Source organism: Camelus dromedarius, chromosome 18 (genome assembly GCF_036321535.1).
Source record: "Camelus dromedarius isolate mCamDro1 chromosome 18, mCamDro1.pat, whole genome shotgun sequence".
Classification (NCBI taxonomy): Eukaryota; Metazoa; Chordata; class Mammalia; order Artiodactyla; family Camelidae; genus Camelus; species Camelus dromedarius.
This window is the reverse complement of record NC_087453.1, coordinates 46,931,007-46,952,535: the sequence shown is the minus strand read 5'-3', so window position 1 is coordinate 46,952,535 and position 21,529 is coordinate 46,931,007. Positions and strand designations below refer to the sequence as shown.

The 21,529-nt window shown below is 60.1% G+C and overlaps 1 long non-coding RNA gene across 2 annotated transcripts; it reads left to right on the top strand.

Moving 5' to 3' along the window:
* The first annotated feature begins 59 nt into the window (after positions 1-59).
* On the top strand, positions 60-20,189 carry LOC105106278 (uncharacterized). 2 transcript variants are annotated; one of them, XR_010376697.1, is made up of 3 exons: positions 70-1,562; positions 17,113-19,448; positions 19,657-20,189. It is a non-coding gene; the product is annotated as an uncharacterized LOC105106278 (long non-coding RNA). The 2 variants fall into 2 exon arrangements; XR_004131045.2 differs by lacking the exon at positions 19,657-20,189 and having other exon boundaries at positions 60-1,562; positions 17,113-19,128.
* Positions 20,190-21,529: the final 1,340 nt, after the last annotated feature.

The following is a 21,529-nucleotide window of genomic DNA, read 5'->3' as shown; positions in this document are numbered from 1 at the left end:
CCAGGTGCCGGGGGTGGGGGAGGGGGCGGGGCTGGCCAAGGGGGCCGGGGAGGAGCAGGTGAGAGCCAGGCGCACGGGGGCCGCGGTGCTTTTCCCAGAAGCAGGGCAATTGCGAGGGCAGGGGATGGGTTTGGGCTTGGCCGCAAGGAGGGTGACGCAGTCTGCACAGACGCACGGCTTCCTCTGACACACCGTGTTCTCAGCTGGGGAAGGGACGGAGGGAGGGGGTCAAGACGACACTTAGGCTCCATCCACAAAGCAGAGGGAGCTCCTTCTCCTCGAGGCTGCGACTTCGATTTGATTTAAAGGTCACGTCAGCATCCTGTTAATGAGTGGGGATTAATTCCTGTCTCTTTACTTAACATTCTGACCTTTGTTATCAGGCACTTTCCTCTGACATTTTCTCAGATCAGGTGAATTTCTGAACTTTCTCGGGGCCGACGAGGACTTCAAAGGCTCCTCAGGAGGTGGCCGCATGGCGATCCCCCCGTTCCTCGCCAGCGTCGCGGTTTGAATAGGGCTCTGCAGCCACGCTGGGCAGGACTGTGTCTGCGGTCCACGACGAGGGCAGTTTCTCCCGCTTTGCTGTCCTTTACAAAGTGCTGTCGGCCACCCTGGGGCAAGAAGTCTACCGGACTCACCCAGCCGCCCCTGCCAGTGCGACGCTGTGTGCCGGCCAGGAGCCCCCGGCTTTGCAGTCGTTTCTGAATGTGCCAAATGGGTGGGGGGCGGTGGACCCTGTCACCAGGTTGCCCCCTCTGCTCCTTAGAGACAGAAGGTTGAGGTTGGTCCTTCTGGGAGCGGGTGAGCCTTCAGCAGGACTGTGCCCCCGTCCCTCTTAAAACAGAGAAGCACCCAGTTTGGAGTTTCATGTGAAGGTTAACTTGGGGGAAAACAAATGTGTCATCGTGTGACAGCGAGTTCCCCTTTTCTTCCTGGTGACGCGCATGGACATGGGCAGAAGTGACCCCAGGCTGCTGAACTCTGCCACTGAGGAGACTGCGGGCGGGTGGGGACAGTAGGGCCACCAAAAGACTCCGCTGAGTTATCAGGTCCCTGCACGGACAACAGCCGCCCCGCAGGACTGCGGGAGCAGCCTCCAAGGGAGCTGGGGGTGAGCACGCTCCGCTCCAGGACCTGAGGTTTGTGGTGTTTGTCTCTGCAGCGTTATCGCCCCCGGAACCCGGCAGAAGTCACGTCACCTGGGCCAGGGTCCCTCCAGCTCCACGGGCCCTGCCGTTCCAACTTCCTTGGCCACAGTTACCTGCCACTCTTCGGTGGCCAGTTGGGAGGCAGCCTGAGGCTGTGCAGGCAGCGGAACGGAGGAAGCAGAGGGGCCGGTAGGGCCCGGGGCGGGCGATCCGGGCAACGGGCCGCGGGCTCACACAGCAGGCTCTCACTGTGTCCCAGTTCAGATCAAAACCACAGCAGAGACGGATGAAGCTGAGAAAGGAAACAGCAGAGAAAGACAACAGAACCGGAAGCTGGTTCTCTGACTGGCTCAACAAAGCTGACAAACCTGGACTGAGCAAGAAATGCAGGCTCGGGTGACTAAACCAGAGGTGCGTGTGGGGACCCCGCCCCCGGTCGCGGGTGTGAGAGGACTGCGGGGGGACTGCGAGTGCGCGCCAGCAGGTCGGGCAGTCCAGGGGAGGCGACGCAGTTCTAGGAACGCGCAGCCACCGGGGCTGAGTCAAAGGCTCGGGAAGTTTGAGTAGACCTGCGAACAGCGAGTGCTGGCGTCCGTGACCGAGCCCCCGCTAAGTGGGCAGTCTGCCCCTCGGCTTTACGGAGGACGTGTCACATGTTGAGAGCTGAGCTGAGCGCAAGCCGAGGGTCTGCATCTGGGCACGCAGCCCCGGACCTTGTTGAGCTGGTCTCCTGGTCCCGGGACGGGTTGGTCCGCTGAGGCTGTTCCGTCTCATGCTGGTGGTGTCTGCTCCCTGGGCGATGCTGGGTGGGGCAGCCCTGACCACGGAAGGGCTTTCCTCGTGGCCTCCCTGCCGGGGGGACCGTCCCAGGGCCCGGGGCTCGGTCTCTGAAAGGAGGACATGGTGTCACCCACCCGGCTGTCACAGCAGAACTGTGCTCCGGCTGCTCAGAGCGTTCCGTCCTGACAGCAGGGGAGGCATCACGCTTCAACGCGAGCCTGCGAATGAGCCCCGGGCGCCCACCCTCTCGGGGTCCTGCTCCCAGCGGGGGGGGCGGGGGCGCAGAGCCTCTCCGTGCAGGACACGTCGGGCAGCAGGCACGGGCCCCGAGCTGCGACCTCGTGCCTGTGGGGCTCTGCCTTGCACACGCTTCACGGTTGGGTGTTGTGTTTTCCAGCTCCGCTGTCGGTATTGGCCGCAGGTGTGCAGCCCGGGAGTGGTGCGGAGTGAACAGCGCCCTCATTCCGCGCCTCAGCCCGGCCGTCACCCCTCGGTTGGAGGTGTCTCCTCAGCCCCTCAGGGAGAGGAGAAACCCAAGGGCAGAAACGGCACACAGCTTTGCAGACGCCGCCCATGAGGGGCTCCTGGGGCTGGCGGTCAGTGCCACGCGGGCCTGCCCTCCCGCTGCCGGGGGCCCGCCGCCCGGACCCCAGCCCCAGGGACCCAGGCCCCTCTGCCCCCAACCCGGCTCATCTGGCTCCCAGAAGACTTCTTTCCCTCATCGGGTCGCCCGGTTTCGTTTTCCCGCACACACCGCCTTCTTGGAGGCCTCTGCCCTGTTCTCTTACGCACCTTTAAGGAGAGATTTTCAACAGACGGATTTGAACGTGGCCACAGTGTGACCCCTCCGTGGGTGTTCCGCCCTGGGTACCTGATGTCAGGCGTGCAGGCTGTTGTGACCGGCGTTGGGGGTCGCGCCGAGAGCCGGCAGGTGCGCCCACAGGTGCACTGCAGTGTGTACTCGGCGGGGAGGACCCGCACTTTCGGCTTCCAGAGAACCCAGGGTCAGCGGTGGTTAAACAGTGAGGGGGGTGCTCGCCCAGCCCAGGCCCGCAGCTCAGTAACCTCGCGTCTCTGCCCTGAAATCCTCTGTGCTCTGTGTGCCGGCCCCTCCCCACCCCCCGCAGTCCCTGACCTCCCCTGTTCCTGCAGGTCTGCCTTGTCCAGAGTGTCATGTAGTTGGAACCACAGTGGCCTTTTCAAACTGGCTTCTTTCACTTAGAAACATACATTCAAGATCCCTGCATGAATTTTGAGGCTTGAGAGCGCATTTCCCTTTACCGCCGACTCACACTCCGTTGTCTGAAGGCACCGCGGGTCGGCCACCACTTTAGATGCCCTTTAAGTTTTTCTCTTGAAGGAGCCTCTCCTGGAGCCCCGAGCCCTCCGCCCCGACTGCGGTCCCGGTCGGGCGCACAGCGGCCGCCCCGCGCGTTCATGGGCCCCGCTCCCGTGTGTGGGCTTTTGGCTTCTGGACTCCAGTCTCCCTTCCTTGGGTTCAGTGTGGTGAAGCGACAGACTCCAAAGGCTTCTTGAGAAAGAGAGAAGGAAAGGGGAGCCTCTGAGGTCTCGCCTGTCTGAAATGTCTGTGTTCTCCCCTCGTCGTTAGTGGATCGTCTGTGTGTAGGAGTCTAGGTCAGCTGTAACAGTCTAAATTTTAAAAATTTGAAAAAGCAGAATTCTAGGTTGGATGTGGTTTACTTTCAGAGCTGAGAGGCTTTGCTTTCTGTCTCCAGCTTCGCGCGCGGTGGCGGGCCGGCGGGCGCCCGCGGCCCCGCCTTCTGGGTGAGCCTTGGCCGGGTCTCCCCGGGACGCGGGGGCTCTGGCCGGGCTCTGTGCCCCTCCCCCGTGCTGGGCTCTTGGACGGAGCGCGCCCTTGGTCTGGAAGCCTTCGTCCCCGGGCCGTTTCGTGGCTTCCTCCGCCGAGCCGCTCCGCGGCCGCCCCCCTCCTGGCAGATGGAGCTGTCACCTTTGTGCTGTGACCACCCGGGTCCCGGAGGAAGTTGAGTCACTTCCCGCTGCGATTCCCGAACTGTCAAAAATGCTGTGCTTGCAAGTGAATTTTCCACATCTCTGAAGTTACAATGGCTTCACAGGGGTCAGGGAGACGCCCAGGCTCTGTCGACACCCAATATTGTGTCGACAGAAGGCACCGAAAGATGGACGGGCCGGCTGGGGTCCGCTCTGGGCTCGCCCAGCTCCGTGCGCTCCCCCTTACACGAGGGCTCGGACCGGGTGGCGGCGTCAGGGACTGCTGACTGCATAGGATTCTGCCACCTGGCCCTTTGGGCTTTGGTCATCGGGCCCTGAGGTGTCTCAGGAGCAGAGCGTTGGACTCTCCATTGAACTCAGGCCAACCTCCGTCTTACGTGGTCCTTTCTCCTCTGAAGAAAGTCTGGGAGTTGGATGGGGCGACAATCCCCGCTTACAGGGAGGGATGGCGCGGGGCTGACCCGGTGCTGCACTTGCCCACTGCATCATGGTCCTGGGCAGGGGCCCCCCGCCCCCGGCCTGCCATCCTCCGATGCAAATGTGTGTGCTGACATAGGAGATAAGCTTGGGACCCTGTGAGGTGACCCCTGTGCGGGGAGGTGCTGGTGGGACCCTTCTGCAGGGCAGGAGGGCTGTTTCCCCTTCAGACCAAATCTGGCAGCAGAGAACCACCCCTTGGGTAGCACAGGGTGGCTGAGGGGTGCTGAGCCCGGGTGGAGGGCTGGAGTGAGTCCTGGCTCCAACACTTAGCGGGACCCCCTGGGCAGCTGCTCCAAGACTCAGATTTTTGTCTGTCGATCCGGGGTGGAAGTGTGGCCGGTTCAGGACCACAGGGCTCTGGGAGAGCCAAGGGGGAGTACGGTGTCTGCTGAGAATTTTCATCTTTTGTTGAGTGGAGGTGCTGGGGATTGTGTTCCCCAAGGTGCTCTTGTTACTGATGGCAAAGCGGGATGGCCTGCGTGAGGGAACGTGCTCCGGGTGTCCTCCCGCAGTCCTTCCTTTGCTGGCCTGGAGGGGACCGCCGCTCACCAAAGCGCTCACCCCTGCGCGTTGTAAGTGGTGACTCTGTTTGAAGGTGAGGCAGCTGAGGTTTGGCGGGATTCAGCAGTGCTGACAGTGGCAGGACCTGGGTGGGAATCTGGGCGTCAGATCTGGGGTCCCCACTGCTTCCCTTTGAGCTGGGACACCTCGGTCCCCTCCCACTGAGAGTGTCGGCCCCTGCTGTGACCTGTGTGGCCTCGTGTGGACTGCCTCCACGTCGGACTGAGCTCCCTGCTGTCCTGGGCCAGAGAGCACCCCTCCCTGTTCATGTCCACCCAGAAGCTCAGACCCTCCGACTGTGACCGAAGCAGAAGGTCCTGTCTCAGCGTCACTGCAGGCGTAACGGGTGAAGACGGGTCACCCAGGGCAGGGCAGGCTCTTCGTAATTGCGGGAGAGTTGATTCACAGTGTTGTCTTCATTCCCGGTGTGCAGCGTAGCGATCCAGTCATACATACACACGTGCATTCATTTTCATTCTAGTTTACTACGTGGTATTGAATACAGTTCCCTGTCCTCTACAGTAGGTCCTTGTTGCTTATCTGTTTTATATACGGTGTGTGTGTCTGCTGATCCCAAACTCCTGGTTTATCCCTCCCACCCTTCCCCTTGGTGCCCACGGGGTGACTGGTGTCCTCTCGAGAAGAGACACGGAGACAGACATGCAGAGAGGAGGAGGCCGTGCGGGGATGGGGCGGAGGTCAGAGTGGTGCTCCGTCAGGTGCAGGAGCAGCCGGGGCTGGAAGGGGCAGGAAGGCCCCTCCCAGGAGCCTCGGGACAGGGTGTGGAGGAAGGGTGGCCCCGCCACACCTGGGTTTCAACTTGTGGCCGCAGGACTTGGAGAGGAGGATTTTCTGTTGCTTTAACCCTGTCTACCTCCACGCACGGTGCTTTCTCACGGCAGCCCCGGGAAGCGAAGTCCCGCACTCAGCAGTCTCTGGAGATGACCTGTCAGGCCACAGCCCTGTCGGGTCGCAGCAGCCGGAAACCTTCCTTCCCACGACACCTGCGTTGGGGCGCGTTTCCGTCGCGCCCGGCCGCCGCCCCGGCCGCCCCTCCTGCGGGGCTGGGAGGGAGGGCGCTTCCTGGACCCGGGCACCAGGGGCTCTGTGTGAGCGGCGCGCACGGCCCCGGAGGGGCAGACCCGCCGGGTGCCACCCTGTCAGAGAGGCGGCGGGCGAGGCCCGGCCAGCGGAAGCGGCCTCGGAGCCTGTGAGCCTGTCCCCTGAGGGACCCCGGCCCCAGGCTGGTGGGAGCCAGGCTGCCAGCGCCCGGGATTTAACATCTGAGGGCCCCCGATTCTGCTCTGAATTCTGTAGAGAGCCCCAGTCCGGCTTCTCTGGTGTTTCCTCAGGACTGCATTGTGGGGAGCACAGTGCAGTTTAGGGCCTTCTCTTATCAGAACTTGGGGCACATGACGCCCCGACACGTTGGCGGAGGTGGCATCTGCCAGGCCCTCAGGGGTCCCTCCCACCGGAGCCCCTCACCCTTAAAGGGGCGCAGGGGGCCGAGCCCCCCGCCCCGGGGAGGTGTCTGCACATCTGTCCTGTGTCCCTACTGTAAGTCGCACCCCTGGCTCCGGTCTCCCGGGAGACGCGCCTCTCACCCCCGGCATGCAGCGCTCACGGACGGCTGAGGGGTGGGGTTTCCCTGTCTCCCCACCGGGAAGACGGAGCTCCCCGCAGCTCCAGGGTGGGGCTGGGAGGTGGGGGGGACAGGGAGAGGCTGGGCGTGGTGACGCTCCTCCAGAGTCCGTCTTTGCCAGGACTTCCCCCCGCAGCCCGGACACCACCCCGGGAGCCGGGAACTGGGCACGGCAGGAGTGTTTACACTGCAGATCAGGACTTTTTTGTTTCCTGGAGAGCTCTTTTTTAACATTTACCAGCACCACTGGCTTTTTTCCCCCCAAACCACGCATCAGCATTTCTGTGATGGGGCTTGGTGTTGTGTCCTGTTGAAAAGTTTCTCAGGGGAGCCACACAGAGTCTGCAGAGAGGTTTGGAAAATGCTGACCCTCTAAGCTGGGACTTTTGCTAACTGACGTTCATTGGGTGCTTGGATGCCTCCGAGGACAGGGAACTCACCACTGCTAAGCACCACCGGAAGACACTGACCAGCCCATCTGCTCAGGCCGTGCTGGAACCTTCCTGCTGGCGTCTCTGCTTCAACCCCCACGGACGCCGAGCTCCCTGCCCCGACGTGAGCCCTCCCGTCCTGGCCTGTCCAGCTCCTCCAGCTCTTCGTCACACTGCTCATCACGCTGCTCCCTCAGGCCCCCGGTTGCTCCTAACTGTCCCCGCCGCAGCGTATCAATAGCATCTCATCCCCAGAGAAGAGCCTCTCCGTCCACAGACCCAGGTCGGGCCCCTGCGTCTGCCTCGCGCACTTGCTTCTCTCTGAGCGGCTGCTCCACGCCCACCTGCGCGCACAGCGGCGCTCCTGTTCAACCCGGCAGGTTGTGTTGACCCACCTTCTTAGTTTGCTGAGACCCGAGTGGTACTGATTCTGATAACGGACCTTTTATTCCTAGTTACAGGGCGACAGCCTCATCCGAACACCATGTGAGCTTTTTATGGGATGGGACTTTTAAACAGCAAGCTTTCTTCGGGCATTCAGAATAGGATTTATTTAGCAAATTTTCAGACATCTATTTATGGCAAAAAGCAAGGCTCCTTTGCCAACGTAGCATTTCGTTTGCAGAGGATGAAATTTAGCTGGAGACACATAGACCAGCTGAGTCTCCCCACGGACCGCAGCTGGGGGTGGAGTCGCAAAGAACGCCTCCCCAGTGAGGGTTTTGACTACTCCAGATCACGTCTCCCTCGCTGTGAGCCCCCTGCACACACCTGCTCACGTTCCGGACGCCCTCTCCCAGACGCCTTCCCAAAGCTGCACCCTCGATTTCACAGCTGTGCCTAAGCAGACACACGCCCCTTCCCTCCGGCCGGAAGGCGCCCGGGGCGCGTGCTGCTAGACGGTGACCAGGTTGTCAGAGATCCGCCCGTGACGTGGGACTTACGCTTCCGTAACGTCCTCACCCCGCACACACTGTGAAGATGGACTCAGGTGATGTGTCTGCATGCCCACCTTGCCCCCAGGGTGGGGGTCCCTCACTGACCAGGAGACCGAGGAATGGCCAGGACAAGCCAGACACAGTGCCCTATGACCTTTAAAAAGTTTTTTTTATTATAAAGAAATTTCTTTTTAAAATTCCTTTGGTTTTTTAATTTTTTAATTTTTTTTTTTTTTGTGGGAGGAGGTGCTGGGGATTGAGCCCAGGACCTCATGCGTGCTAAGCATGCACTCTGCCGCTGAGCTCTGCCCTCCCCGGCGCGTGCCTTTTCGAACATCCTTGGTGGTCTAAAAGGACGTCCCAGGTTACAAAGAGAAGCCCCCCAGGTCTGCGGAGTCAGAAGGAACCGCCTGGGGTTAGCGCTTGCTTGTCTGACCCACTCTGACCATCAGAACCTTCTCAAGGCAGAGGGAGGGGCCCCAAGTCCACGGGCGTCAGGGCAGCACCACAAGGGTCAGGCGTTGGACGCAACACGTGGAAACGACACTCAAGAGAACACAGCAAACGGAAGGTGGTTTTAAGGGGGAGGGTGCAGCTCAGTGGCAGAGTCCGTGGCTCGCATGCACGAGGTCCCGAGTTCAACCCCCAAGACCTCCATCTGAATAAATAAAAACCTGATTACCGCCCCCCAAAAAAGAACGTGATTTTAGCACAAAGTGCACTAATCGTAACCTCACGTGGGGACGCAGCCTTTCAGATACGTGAGCACTTCTACTTCGTTCAGTAACGACGCTTGGGATTCAACTACTACGCTCGGATACGCCGTTGGGACGAAGGCAGAACCCTCTTTTAATTCGCATTTGTGGAATATATCTTTGAGAAGGAAGTAAATATAAAAACCAACTTACAGTTGGTACGCATATAACATTCATGTAATAAGGCAAAATTCTCAAAATTATTACAGGAAGTTGAAAGTTTGGGTGACATAAAAATAATTTTAAAAATCAATGAAAAAAGGCATCATAAGTGAAGTTTTAAGAGGTGCAAAGGCCGGGAGAAAAACGCCGTATGTACACACAGATCGCATGGAAGTTTAACACCAGGCGTAGAAGGAAGTTCCAAAACCATTTTAAAAGGCTAACGGCATAGAGGCCAGGATGTGACCAGGTTGTTCACGGCAGGGGACGCTCCCCAGCCAACGTAAACGTCGCCGCCCTTCAGGGAAATCAAACTAAAACAACCGGGAGTTAACGCTTTCGCCTGCGGGCTGGCAGACACGGAGACACAGAAGGATCGCAGGTGTCAGCGGGCGTGGGAAGACAGCTGTTACAATTTGGGAGAACGAATCCGAACAACTATTTCGAGAACCACTGAACGCCTTCATTACAGCGAAGACCGCGAGGCCCTTGGGCTCAGCCCCGCCGCGCCGCGTCCTCGCCAGAGCAGCGGAGTCGGGCTCGGGGAGGGGCTCCCGGCCCCGCGGTCAGCGGGCAGGGGCCCGGGGCGCGGGGGCCGGGGAGGGGCTCTTTATTTTCATATCGCTTGACTCTTTTGTAACACGTTCAGGTGCTGACTTAAAAAATAAATTTCTAGGTGAGAAAAAGAAATTACAGAATAAACTTGTTTTTGTAAAAAAATGTGATGCACAGGCGTGTATGTGTGACACATACCAGAGAGAAACAGCAGAACGTGAGTGGTGTGAGGGGGGTCACAGATAATCGCAGGGTTTTTGGTTTCCCTTCTCGTCATTTCCTACATTTGCTACGAAAATGTAGATTTTCTCTGTAATGTATTTTTTGAAGACGCCGTTCCCGGGGTCGGGAGCATCCTGTGCTGACCTCCAGGTCCCGTGAGCCTTCGTGGCAGCGGCCTGAGCGGACCTGGAGGAGGGCCGTAAGGAAGGGGCCGGGGCCAGGCTCGGGAGGGGGCTCAGACCCTGCGTCCCAGCCCAGAGGAGCCTGTCTCCTCCGAGGTCAGGGCCTCCCCATCACCCCCTCACCACGAGCCTGGGGTCTGGGGGGCACCACATGCCTGTGGGGCTCCTGAGTGGAGTGAGGCCCCCGGACCCAGCTCCGCACCCTCAGAATCTGAACTGTCCACCAGGCGGAGTCGCATCCACACCGTCCGGCGGGGAGCGGAGGCTGGGAGCCTCTGCTCTGGCTTCACCGGCCAGGACTGGGGGACGCCCAGGCCTCCCGGACTCCGGGTTTCCCACGGATCAGAAACCGTCACTAAAGCAGTGATCAAAGGACGTGTTGTTCTGAGGTCTTGACTAAACTGTCAGTATTGTGACTTGAAACCCGAGTCCCTTGGGGTTTCACGCCCAAGGCTGTGTTAGACACACGGGTCCCCGGACAAGACGTCTGCTTCTGTTTCCGGGGTCCAGCAGCCTTACTGAAACCCGAGCCCTGCTCGGGGTGTCTGGTCAGACTGACGTTCCCACTAAGTGGGTCACTGTGCGTCCTTCTGCAATGCGAGCCGTGCTGACCGTCCCCGAGAAGCCCGTGGTTCCAGCAGCTGAGGAGTAAGACCTTTTGGTGCGGGGACCGTGGAGGGAAAACGTTTCTCAGGAGCTTTAGAGCAAATTGGGGAAAACGCCGTGTGTGGGTCGCGGTAAAGGCGACCAGGTGGGCCAAGAGTTTCTGGTGCACACCCAGCCGCTGTCGGCCGGGAGAGGGCCATCGCCGAATCAGCAGATCCTTCTGAAAACACAGGCTCGGAGGCAGAACGTCCGTTGGGTGGACCAAAGGCCACTTCCATGGTGCCCTGCCAAAAGGTGGAGCCCCAGATTCCAGCCCAAGTTCAAGGTCCTGACCCTGGGACTGATTTTGCAAACAATAGCCAAGCTGCCTGGGGCTGGAGGAGAGGCAGGAGGCAGGGCGTGCTGGTTTAAAGGCGGCCCCACCTAGACCCCTCGGGGAGAAGTCGATCCAGCCGCAGCCACGAGGCAGCCCCACGAGTGACCCCAGCACATGCCTTCAGGCGCTGGCCACGTGCGGAGCCCTGCCCCTCCCGCCAAGGGCTCTGGGCACCGTGGGGATTCTGTTACGCAGAAGCACCCCTGCACCCCGCCCGCGCTGGTCCCCCTCCACCGGTCCCCCCTCCTCCCCGTGGGCGCCTGAGGGATATGCAGCCTCCTTCGTTCATCTAGAAAGCACTCCTCTCCTCCCACTCTTAGTGAGCAGGGCCCAAACCCAAGGGCACAGGAGCACGGAGCTGGGGACATGGCCCAGGGTCCCTGTCTCTGGACTGGGGAGTGGGGTCGAGCCCCGGCTCTCAGCATGCGTTACTGTTAATACCGCTGGATTTAGAAGTTCTCCGTAACACACTGCTGGGAAAATTCCACTGTCTTGTGTTTGATGAATCCAACAGCCATTAGGATTTGGGCAGAGGCCGCTGGGGCTCCTTAAAGGCAAGGCACTGCCCGGCTGACCCGTGGCCTGCTTCAGTCTGGTGATGTCCTCTGTGACCTGGGCAAGGAGGTGGGATGGGGGGCAGGACAGGGGCCAGCAGACACGCATAGGGGGCAGGACAGAGAGGGGCAGCCCCAGAGAGCGGGGACTGGGAGCATCTGCCCATGACCTGAGACCACTGAGGGGCCGGCCAGCAAGGGGGACGCCCTGCAGATTCATACTATCAGTGAACAAAGGTGCTCAGACAAGGAGTCACCACCCTCCCTCCCGTGGGGCAGTCTTGGTGCCAGTTCTGGGCTGGACACCATGGGGCGGGGGTGGGTCCTGGGTTGGAGACGGCACACGCAGAGGTTCTGAGAGGGACAGAGGATGATTCACCCCGAGTTTTAAGGAAGGGGTCACATTCCCACTCGTGTTTAAGGTCTTTCTGGTCTCTGGGGGAGACTGGAGGGGGCCTGGGGGATTCTGCAGAAGTCTGGCAGCACCGAGGCTGGGACTGGGACTGGGGGAGAGGAAGTGTGGGCAGGCTGACCTGACGGCCTTGGAGCTGAGGGGAGTGAGGGTGGGCAGCGGGGGGGCGGGGGGCCTGACCTCCCTTGTGATGAGATGGCTCAGCCCTCCGCCCTGCACGGCTGCCCATCCTGAGTCCCCCCAGCCTGCGACCCCCAGATGCGGGAGGTCCACACCTTCAGGTCGTTTGGCTCTCGCCTCACCTCGAACAATTTCACAGAAAAGGAAAGTCTTGTTTTCTGAAAGCTGTCAACAACAACACACAGTTGAAACAGTCAATGCCAAGTTCAGCCAAATGAGGACTCAAAACACCAGAATTCCAACTTCCACGGACACGCGTCCCGAGAGAAAGACATCACTGTGGTTCTGGTCATTCTCTGCGATTCTCAAGTGAGTCCCGTGCCCTGCGTTTATGGTCACTGATGGCACAGACCCGCCTGGTTCTACACACACTTAGCGTCATGGTCCCTGGGCCACGGGGCTCGTCCTCCCCCGGCAGCCGTGCAGCTGGGGGCCTCGCGCTGCGTATGCACAGACGTACTGCTGTGCTGCTGGGCAGACACGAGGCCACGCTGCCCCCAGGAGGGCTCCCGTGTGATCTGGGGAGAGAAGCCCTGTGCTCCTCTATCTGGGATCCAAAGGCAGAGGTACGTGGGACGGGAGGACGAGGATGAGAGGCAGGTGCTGTGCGGACACCTGGGAAGAGCACACAGGCTCAGGGGAAGGTGGGTGCAAAGGCCCGGGACAGCGAGGACAGCTGTGGGGTCTCTGCTGGCCACAGCCTGGAGAAGAGGCAGAGAACAAATCACAGCAGAGATGCAGTTCCACTACTGGCAAAGTGACAAAAACTAAAAGAGTTCAAAAATCCAAGTCTTGGAGGGTGGGGGACCAAGGGAATTCTCAGTGTCTATGATGGACGTAGAAACAGGCACCACAGAAAGGCAGCAGTGGAGGGGGGGGCGACTGCAGGTGTGCAGGTGAGAACCGGGGCGGCAGCAGCCGAGGCGGCGCATGACGGTGTGTTAGGGCCTCCACCCCAGCCCTGCCTGCCTCCCCCTGCTGCCCCAGCCAGGTCAAGGACGTCACTGGACCCCCATGTCCCACTAACCCCTCCCTCTGCAGAGGCCATGCCTCCCATCCACCCTCCACCCTCTACCCATCCCCTGCAATGGGGCTCGACCCAGCCCAGGGGGACCCGAGGGTCAGGGAGGTGAGCATGTGTGTGTGCGTGTGACTGAGCTGGGCACACGTGGTCACTCGGACAGCGGCCGGAGCAGCAGCTTCCATGCACGGGCAGCCCGGGCGTGGATTCCATGTGCTCTGTTGGGCCTGTGGATGTGGAGAAGGGGGTGCAGGAGCCTGTTGGAGAGAAGAAACAGAACTTTCTGGACCCCTGGGTGGGGGTGGGCGGCACCAATGTTCTGGGTAAGACCCCTGCAGCGGCCGGTGGACGCGGGGGGAGGGGCGCCGAGGCTGAGACCAGATGCCTGCACCCAACGCTGTGCCCGCCCCGCCTTCCACGTGGTCTTGGGCGGCTTCCTTCTTGCGTTTGTGCCCCAATTTTCTCCTCAGAAGATCAGGGTGATGGCAGTGGCCTCATCGGTGGTGGGGGACATACCCGGCGCCCACGGGAGCCGGCAGAGGCGGCCACGTCAGCGCGGATGCTTCAGCCGCTGCAAAGAGTGGAGAGCGAACGAGCTGCCTGATGGAGGGGCGGGTGGCTTCCCTGGAAGGGCTGCGTTTCTCCCCTCCCCGCCCCTCCCCGGGGCTGCCCCTCCCACATGCACAGCCCTCGCCGCCGCCGCCGCTGCCGAGGCATCTCGTGGTGTCGCCTCCAGGGTAAACCAGGGGTCGGCAGCCTGTGACCCTGGGAGCAAATCTGGCTGCTATGTGGTTGTGAGTGGCCCGGGGTTTTGTCCCCAGCTGGACCAGAACCGAACTCAGGCTCTGCTGCTCTTTGCTCAAAAATCAACGTTCCAGAGACGGGGTTGGCAGAAAAAGAAGTTTTTCTCAGGAAGCTGGCAGATGGGTAGATGGCGGACTGGCGTCCCCTAAATCGTCCCCCGTTGTCAGTTAGAGGGAAAAGGGTTTCACAGGGAAAACCGGGCAGCTTCCAGGTGTGTCGGCCGGGGCTACGCGCAGGGCAGCGCGGCCAGCCCTGACGGTCAAGCTGATTGTCCTCCGGGTCTGCGGGGGTCGGGCCAGCCACAACTTGACTGTTTTAAGCGCAGTTCATCTTCAACTCCGGGGCCGGTTTGTTCCCATTTCCTTGAGGCCAGTTCTCGGAATCGTGCAAACCGCGGGCTCCGCCCTGCTCGAGGTGGAGCTGCTGTGTCATGGCCACGGTCTGGTCATCGTGCACTCGCCCTTTCCCTCTGGTGGAGGTTTCAGTGTCCACAGCCCGGCCCGGGGACCGGCGTCCTCCCGGGAGGAGCTGGGGGTCCCGAGGCTCTCGTCTTCACCAGTAACTGCTGGGCCGGCTCTCTGCGCTGGGGGGCAGCCCGGGAGGCCACAGCGCTCCTGCCAACAGGAGGCGGGGGAGGACGTGGGGGTGGGGTCTGTCCTGGGGAGGCCCCCGGGGGTCCTGCTCAGTCCCAGGTCTTTACAGTTTTAGATGACTGGGGGGAAAGCAGAAAAAGTGTGTCAGTATCACATGAGACGGGAAAGTTCAAAGCCACGAGCCCGTCTTCTTGGCCCCCGCGACGTCCACCGCCTTGGGGCAGGTGACCAGTGTGACGAACACTGACTGGCTCGTGAAGCCTGACCACTCACACCAGCTCTTTACAGAGCCCGTGGCCAGCTGGCAGCTGCTGGCAGGGCCGCCGGGTCGGCCCCGAGTGTCCGCAGGGGGATGGCCGCCCTCTGCGCCGTTTCGCCAGCAGGGGCTCCAGCTGTCACTCGCCTTTTCCTCCCCACGTCCTGTGACGGTCAGTCTGGAAGCCAGGGGTGGACGGTGCCCGAGAGGAGCTCGGGGGGTTCGGGGACCAGGTGCCTGGAGCAGTGTGGCCAGAGACCCCAGGTCTGGACCCGACGGCAGGGACGACGCCCCTCCACCCCCCCAGCCGCTGCGTGGCCTGGAGACGCTCGAGCCAGGGAGCTCTTGTCCACGAGCGGGACGGCCACACACATGAGCTGAACTCGGGTCCATTTTCAGGCATTTTCCTCAGTACTTTCATGAAGCCTCGGAGCCGGGGAAGTCACACGGTCCTGTGGGGGCTGGTGGGCTGAGTGGGTGTCCGAGTGGCCCGAGGTGCGCGGACCTGGCTGCTGGGCACTGTCAGTTGTCCCCTGGCTCCAATGAGGACACCCGCCAGGACGGGCCAGGTACGGAAGGGGCGTCGGGCGTGGGGGCTCCTGTCCCCATCGGCCCTCGTGCTCCCCTCGGACACAGTCAACCCCGCACTCCCGCTCTGAGCCGTGACCCACCTCCCACCAGGGTGATGGAAAGAACTGGGGGCTGCGCGTGAATGCCCGCGAGTGCGCGGATGCCGGGCCTCCCCGAGAATCCTTGCCTTGGAACGTGCTGGTGTCCCTGCGGGGATCTTTAGGGTGGGGGGGTCAGCACTGCGATTTTAATACTCACTTTTATGTATCTATTTATGTGCTTGTTTATATTATGAAGTATTTCAAACATACAGAAAAGTACCTCAGATTATTTACGAATGACCTCTTGTGTTCTTCTCATGGCGGTAAAAGGTGCAGAACGTACAATTTAGCCGTCGCAGCCGTTTTTAAGCGTGCGGTTCACTGGCATTAAGCACGTTCACGTTGCCCAGCCACCCCCACCACCCACACCTGGACGTTTCTCGTCCTCCCCCAAACTCTGTCCCCATCAAACAACAGCATCACCATTTGTGTGTGTGTGTGTTTTGAAAATAGCGAGGGATTTATTTAAAGCTACCCGTTAGATCTTAAGGACTCGGCTGACAGCAAAACCCCACAGGGTGAAGTTCAGCACCATTTAAACATTTTTTTTTTTGCATTTTTTTGGATTTACAATGCTGTGTCAGTTTCCGGTGTGCAGCACAGGGATTCAGTTACACACACACATGGATACGTGCACGTTCTTCTCCATTACAGGTCCCCGCGAGCCTGTGAGTGTGGTTCCCTGTGCTGCACAGGGGGACCTTGCCCGTCTGTTCTGTGTGGCCGCCTGCAGCGGAGCACGGGCTGTTTTCGGCCCTGCCCGCACTGAGCTCACACAGCAGCACGCCGGCGGCACGCGCCGCCTGGGGTCCCTGCAGGGGCGTCTCTGTTTATCCGAAATCGGTTGGTTTTTGGGTTAATCTTCGTTTCTATTTGTTGCCAACTTGTTTAAAAAAACCACGATGATGATCACGTTGTCGTCTGCCCAGAACCTGGAGGCCCTGGGTGGGGTGTTACAGGAGGAAAAACAAGAGCAAGTGTGTGGATGGGAGACGGGTGGGCTTCGGCCCCCCCCCCCCCCCCCCCCGTGTGAGCTGCGGCACCAGCCCCGCCCAGGCCGGCCGCAGGCAGGTGCCCTAAGGCCTGGTGTGTGGGTGCGGCGGCCTGTTTCCACCCACACAGCCTGTTTCTTCTCAGTAAACACGCCCGAGTTAGGGGATACATACGATCTGTTGCTGGAAGAAAATGAATTGGGGCAGAAGTTGGCTTTTGCCCAAACCAACCTGAGACAAGAACCTGGCTCCTCGCCAGTTGTGCTAATGTCCCCTGAGTCACCTTGGACCACCCGCTTCCCCGGAGCGGGGCAGGGACCGAAGGGCACCGCTGTCAGGGCTAGTTGACTCTTGGCAGAATTCATCCCGAGGTCACTTAACTTACCCACATTTATTTGGAAAAATGAAGGGGTGAATTTTCTCCTCCAGTTCCAGGCAGTTCCTGGTGGGGAGGGTGTGAGCTCCTGGCAGGGGTCCCTGTGTTCCTGGCAGGGAATGCGCGGTGCGGGGGGGCGGGATGGCGTCACCCGGGTGGTTCTGTGGACAGACTGCACTGCGATGGGCGTCACCACAGGTGGGTGTCGGTGAGTGGGGGGCACACGCGTTGGCTGAGTGGGGGTATCAATACAACCCACGCAAAGGGCTTGTTTCAGGGAATAAATGAGGTGACGTTTTGGGGAGAAAAGGAGCAAATGGGCAGCGTGGCGCACGTGCCCAACACACGGTCATGGTCACAAAAGTAACAACGAATGAGTAAGAGAAAAGGTGATGCTGAGCGTGTTTGCTTCCTCCTCAGCGTGTGGACCGGAATCTGAAGTCTCGTCCACGCTGCTTCCTCCCTGGGACCGGGGCCGGCAGCCAGCACGGGCATTTCTCATCCCCGGGCGCCCCGTCCTGTGGGGGCCGCTTCCCGGCCGTCACCTGCCCAGCTTCTGCAGCGACCCTCTGAGGGCGGCTCCACGGCGACACGAGGAGGGCGCTCGGGAGGCAGCGCCAGCGCACAAGCTCAGAAGCGCCCGCTTTGCTCTGCTCCGCATGGGCCCCTTCGGCGGAGGCTGGCCTGCCTGGCGCTCTAGCCCACGGAGACCCCTAACTGGCACGGGGAGCCTGGGCCTGGCTGGTGCAGCTCCAGCTGCCCCCGAGTACGTTGTGTAAAGGGTGGAAGACCGCGGGCTTGGATGGAGCACAGCAGGCGCGGGGGACGGAGGGGCCGGCGGCAGGAAGCCTGTGCCCCAGATGCGGGGCCGTTTCCTGCGGGGGCCAGACGGGCTCTTCGGCCCCTCACGCACGGGAGCTGGTGGCGGGGCTGCTCCCCCACTTCCCCAGGCTTCCGGAAGACGCAGAGCCCGGGACCACGAGGCCACAGGCAGCACAAGCTACAGTTTTTGGAAGGAGAGAGGCACGTGTGGTTCAGACCCCTGGGCGGGAGGCTGTGCCCACCAGACAGACCACGTGTGTTTAATTAGATCCCTGAGAGCAGAGCCAAGGCAGGACGGGGAGGGGGCAGGAGGTGCCCTGGGGCGGTCCCAGGAGGCAGGAGGTGGGGGGAAAGGGTGGGAGAGGGGTATTCAGGAGCAGAAACCGCTGGGCCTGCGGAGCTGGCCACGCGATGGGACGGAGAGCCAGGTGTCGCTCACCGTCACCCGACCTGGGGGCGTCCTTTGCCCCCCGAGCCGTGTACCTGCCTGGCCTGGCTCTGGGGATGCGCCTGCCGCTCTGGTGCACTTTATTTATTCAGGAAGGTTTTATCCTGTTCTGACTCCCTGATGTCTGAAGGCGTTCTTCCTTCCGAGTTAGATTGTACACTTTCAGGTTTCACGTTCTCTTCTTGTTTTCCTTCTGCCACACCGCACACCAGCGTCACTTTTCTGGGCGATTAAAACCGTGATGAAGAGCATCTGCTCACTGGACTTGTCAAGTGGCGTGTGCACCCGCGTGTGCCCTGCCCCCGTAGACACCCAAGGAATCACGCTCCCGGTCCTAGTTTCCAGGGACAGGCACTTGTTTCCTTTGGCTCACGTCCGAGGCTCCCGCTCAGGTGCCATTTCCACGTTGGCCTTTCTGCCAAAAGACAGGCTCCGTGCGTTTTGGGTCTGGGCAGGAGCAGGGCAGGAGCAGAGAGGCCAGCTCCCAGGTGAGGTGCAGGCTGGCGGGCAGAGGGGGACTCCGCTGGGGGGTGGGCTGGGGCTCCGTGGGCCTCCTACTCAGGGGGACCAGGGAGATACCCCCAAATCTAAAAACTCACCCCAAAAATACTAACAGACTTTGTGTGCATGTGTACACACACACATCCCATACCCACGACACTGAAGGGGCACATTATCTGGATAACAGAGTATCTATCAAAATAAAAAGATTGCAACAAAGATGAAATATAAACAATAGTTAAAATAATTTCCATTAATTTTTTATTGTGGACTTCAATCTCTTTTTTCCTTACTAAAGTGATACTGGAAGCATTGATATGATTAAATACACACCATCAGTTTTAGAAATCTTAATCAGACTTCCTTTTTCTCCTTTTTTGATGGAGGGACTGGGGACTGAACCCAGGACCTTGTGCGTGCTAAGCACACGCTCTACCACTGAGCTGCACCCCCTCCCTTGCTTGGACTTTCTGAAGCAGCAGTTCAAGCTTCTAAGTTTGGGGCACATTGGGCTCTGGTTCTCTGGACCCTGCCCTGGCTGGAGACACACAGGCACCAGATTCTGTTCGCAAGTTTCCTCGGTGGACACATATGGTGGCTTTTAAGGCAACGTGCTTCAGTTGTTTCCCGTAATAAAATCTCCTGAGGATGGAGAACACTCCACATTTTTCAGTCTCTCTATGAGATGAGTTTCTTTCTCTTCCACTTTGAAAACATCACTTTTCCCTTGAAAAGACAGCATCCACAGGTTTATTTTTTCAGGAACCCTGGCAGGCTGCGTGCGATGACCAGCCTTTGTCTGCAGAGGACAGTGTAGACAAACAAGAGGCTGCCTTTTGCAGGAGGGCCGCCCACCGGGTGTCTAGAACCGCTGGTCCGTGTGCACCGGTCCCCACCAGCCGTGTGGCGTCAAGCTTTGCACGGCCACGCCCGACTCACATCAAAGTACTGCCAAGGTCCCTCTGGGTCCCCACCGGTGCGCCAGGTACACACAAACCACAGCGCTGGACGGAGGCTGAGTGGCTAGACTGCGGGCTGGGGCTCCCGCACCCCCGCCTCCCGCCCTGTCCCCGGTGGCTCAGGGCTGCAGTGCTGGCTGCTCCGCAGGGATCAGTCTCACCCCACGTACAGCGAGATGCACTTTCTCACATCTGGAGACATTCTCATAAAGCAAGCCCTTGTGTCCTCCCCAGGCCTCGCTGGACATTCTTGCACCCCCCTCGGGTCACGTGCCCCACTCTGGGGACCCCAATCCAGCTGAGCGGTGATGGACACAGACTCAGAGTCAATGTCTACACAGCGTCCTCTGGAAACTGACCCAGAACCTCCACGGTACACTGGTCAGGGCAGGTGTGGCCACCCAGTCACACGGCCAGGGAAGGTCGCCCCTGACCTCCTGTGCTGTCTGCTGAGGGTGCCCGTCGACGGGTCCCCAGGCACGTGCAGGGGCTGTGGAAGCCATTTCTGATGCGCGTATATTTATAAGGGAGGTGCATTTACTCCCATTTGACGGGTGGTAGGACTGAGGCCTCGGGTGGAGAATGGGGGCAGCAGGTCAGACCCGGGGTGGCACCCCCTGCCGCCCCGGTCCCCCAGTCCCTCACCTCCACGTCACCTCCTCCCGCTGACCTCCCCACTTCCCTTTGGCAGCAGGAGGGCCCCGCCAAGGCAGAGCTGTCTTACACTGTGCTGCAAGGACACATTGCCTCACCTGACAGAGGCAGTTCCAGGATGCCCTGTCCCTTCCCTCTCGAGGCTGGCGGAGGAGGACGGGCATTCAGAGCCAAAGCCTTTCAGGGCTGTGGGTCCAAGCCGGTTTTTCATGAGGCCTGGCCTCTCCTGGTCCCCTCCAGGCACTGCCACCCGTGAGCATGGCCGATGGCGGGTGGCAGTGGTTTGAAATCCCTCCTGCCCCGTCATGGACACCTAATCTCAAACCTAGAAAACCCACAGAGCTTACGATCATACACCCGACCAGCGAGGACTTCCTGTTTTTAAGTTTAGGAAGTTTCTCTAAAAACACAAACAAATGGAATTTGTTTTGGGGCCTCGAGTAAATACTCCCTGAGAGCATTTGTGTGAAACACGAGTAAGCAACACACGGGCAAAGTTTCCTTCAAAATATACACACTTCAAGGGAAGGGACCTAGAAAAACACATCCTGGATTTCTGCTGAGAGGAAAAATATCTGGAAAAATTACATTTATTTTTTCCAGTGGTTAATTATAGCGTCTAAATGCACTTGTGGGGGCTGGTGTTCCTGGGACATCGTCCACGCTGCAAAACCAGTCTCTGCCCACTGTGCCCTGCCCCCATCCTCTGACCCCGCCACCGTCCTCTGACCCCCCCATCCTCTGAACCCATCCCCTGTCCTCTGACCCCATGCCCCCTGTCCTCTGACCCCACCCCCATCCTGTGACCCCATTCCCTGTCCTCTGATCCTGCCCCCATCCTCTGACCTCGTCCCCTGTCCTCTGACCCTGTCCCCCATCCTCTGACCCCATCCGTCATCCTCTGACTCCATCCCCTGTCCTCTGACCCTGCCCCCTGTCCTCTGACCCCGTCCCCTGTCCTCTGACCCTGTTCCCCATCCTCTGACCCCATGCCCTGTCCTCTGACCCCGTGCCCCACCCTGTCCTCTGACCCCGTCCTCCATCCTCTGACCCTGTTCCCTGTCCTCTGACCCTGCCCCCATCCTCTGAACCTGTCCCCTGTCCTCTGACCCCACCCCGTCCTCTGACCCCATCCCCTGGCCCCCACTGGATCTCCGTTCATGGCTGGCAGAACTTGGCTTCGGCCCCAGAACCCAGGCCCATTAGCGCTGGAGGGAGAACAGGGCCACCTCCTGATTTTCAAGACGAGGACAATCTGCGGGTTTGCTCGCCGTGGAGAGTACCTGTTGGAACCACCAGCAGGGCCTTTGCTGCCGGCTCGTGGGAGCAGAGAATGCTGCACCTCACACACAGAGGTGCCCGGTCCCAACCTGCTTGTGCAGAGTTTGTGTCGTCAGGAAGTCTGTCTCCTGGTGGCCTGATGGTGGGTGAGCGGCCAGCAGGAAGGTGACAG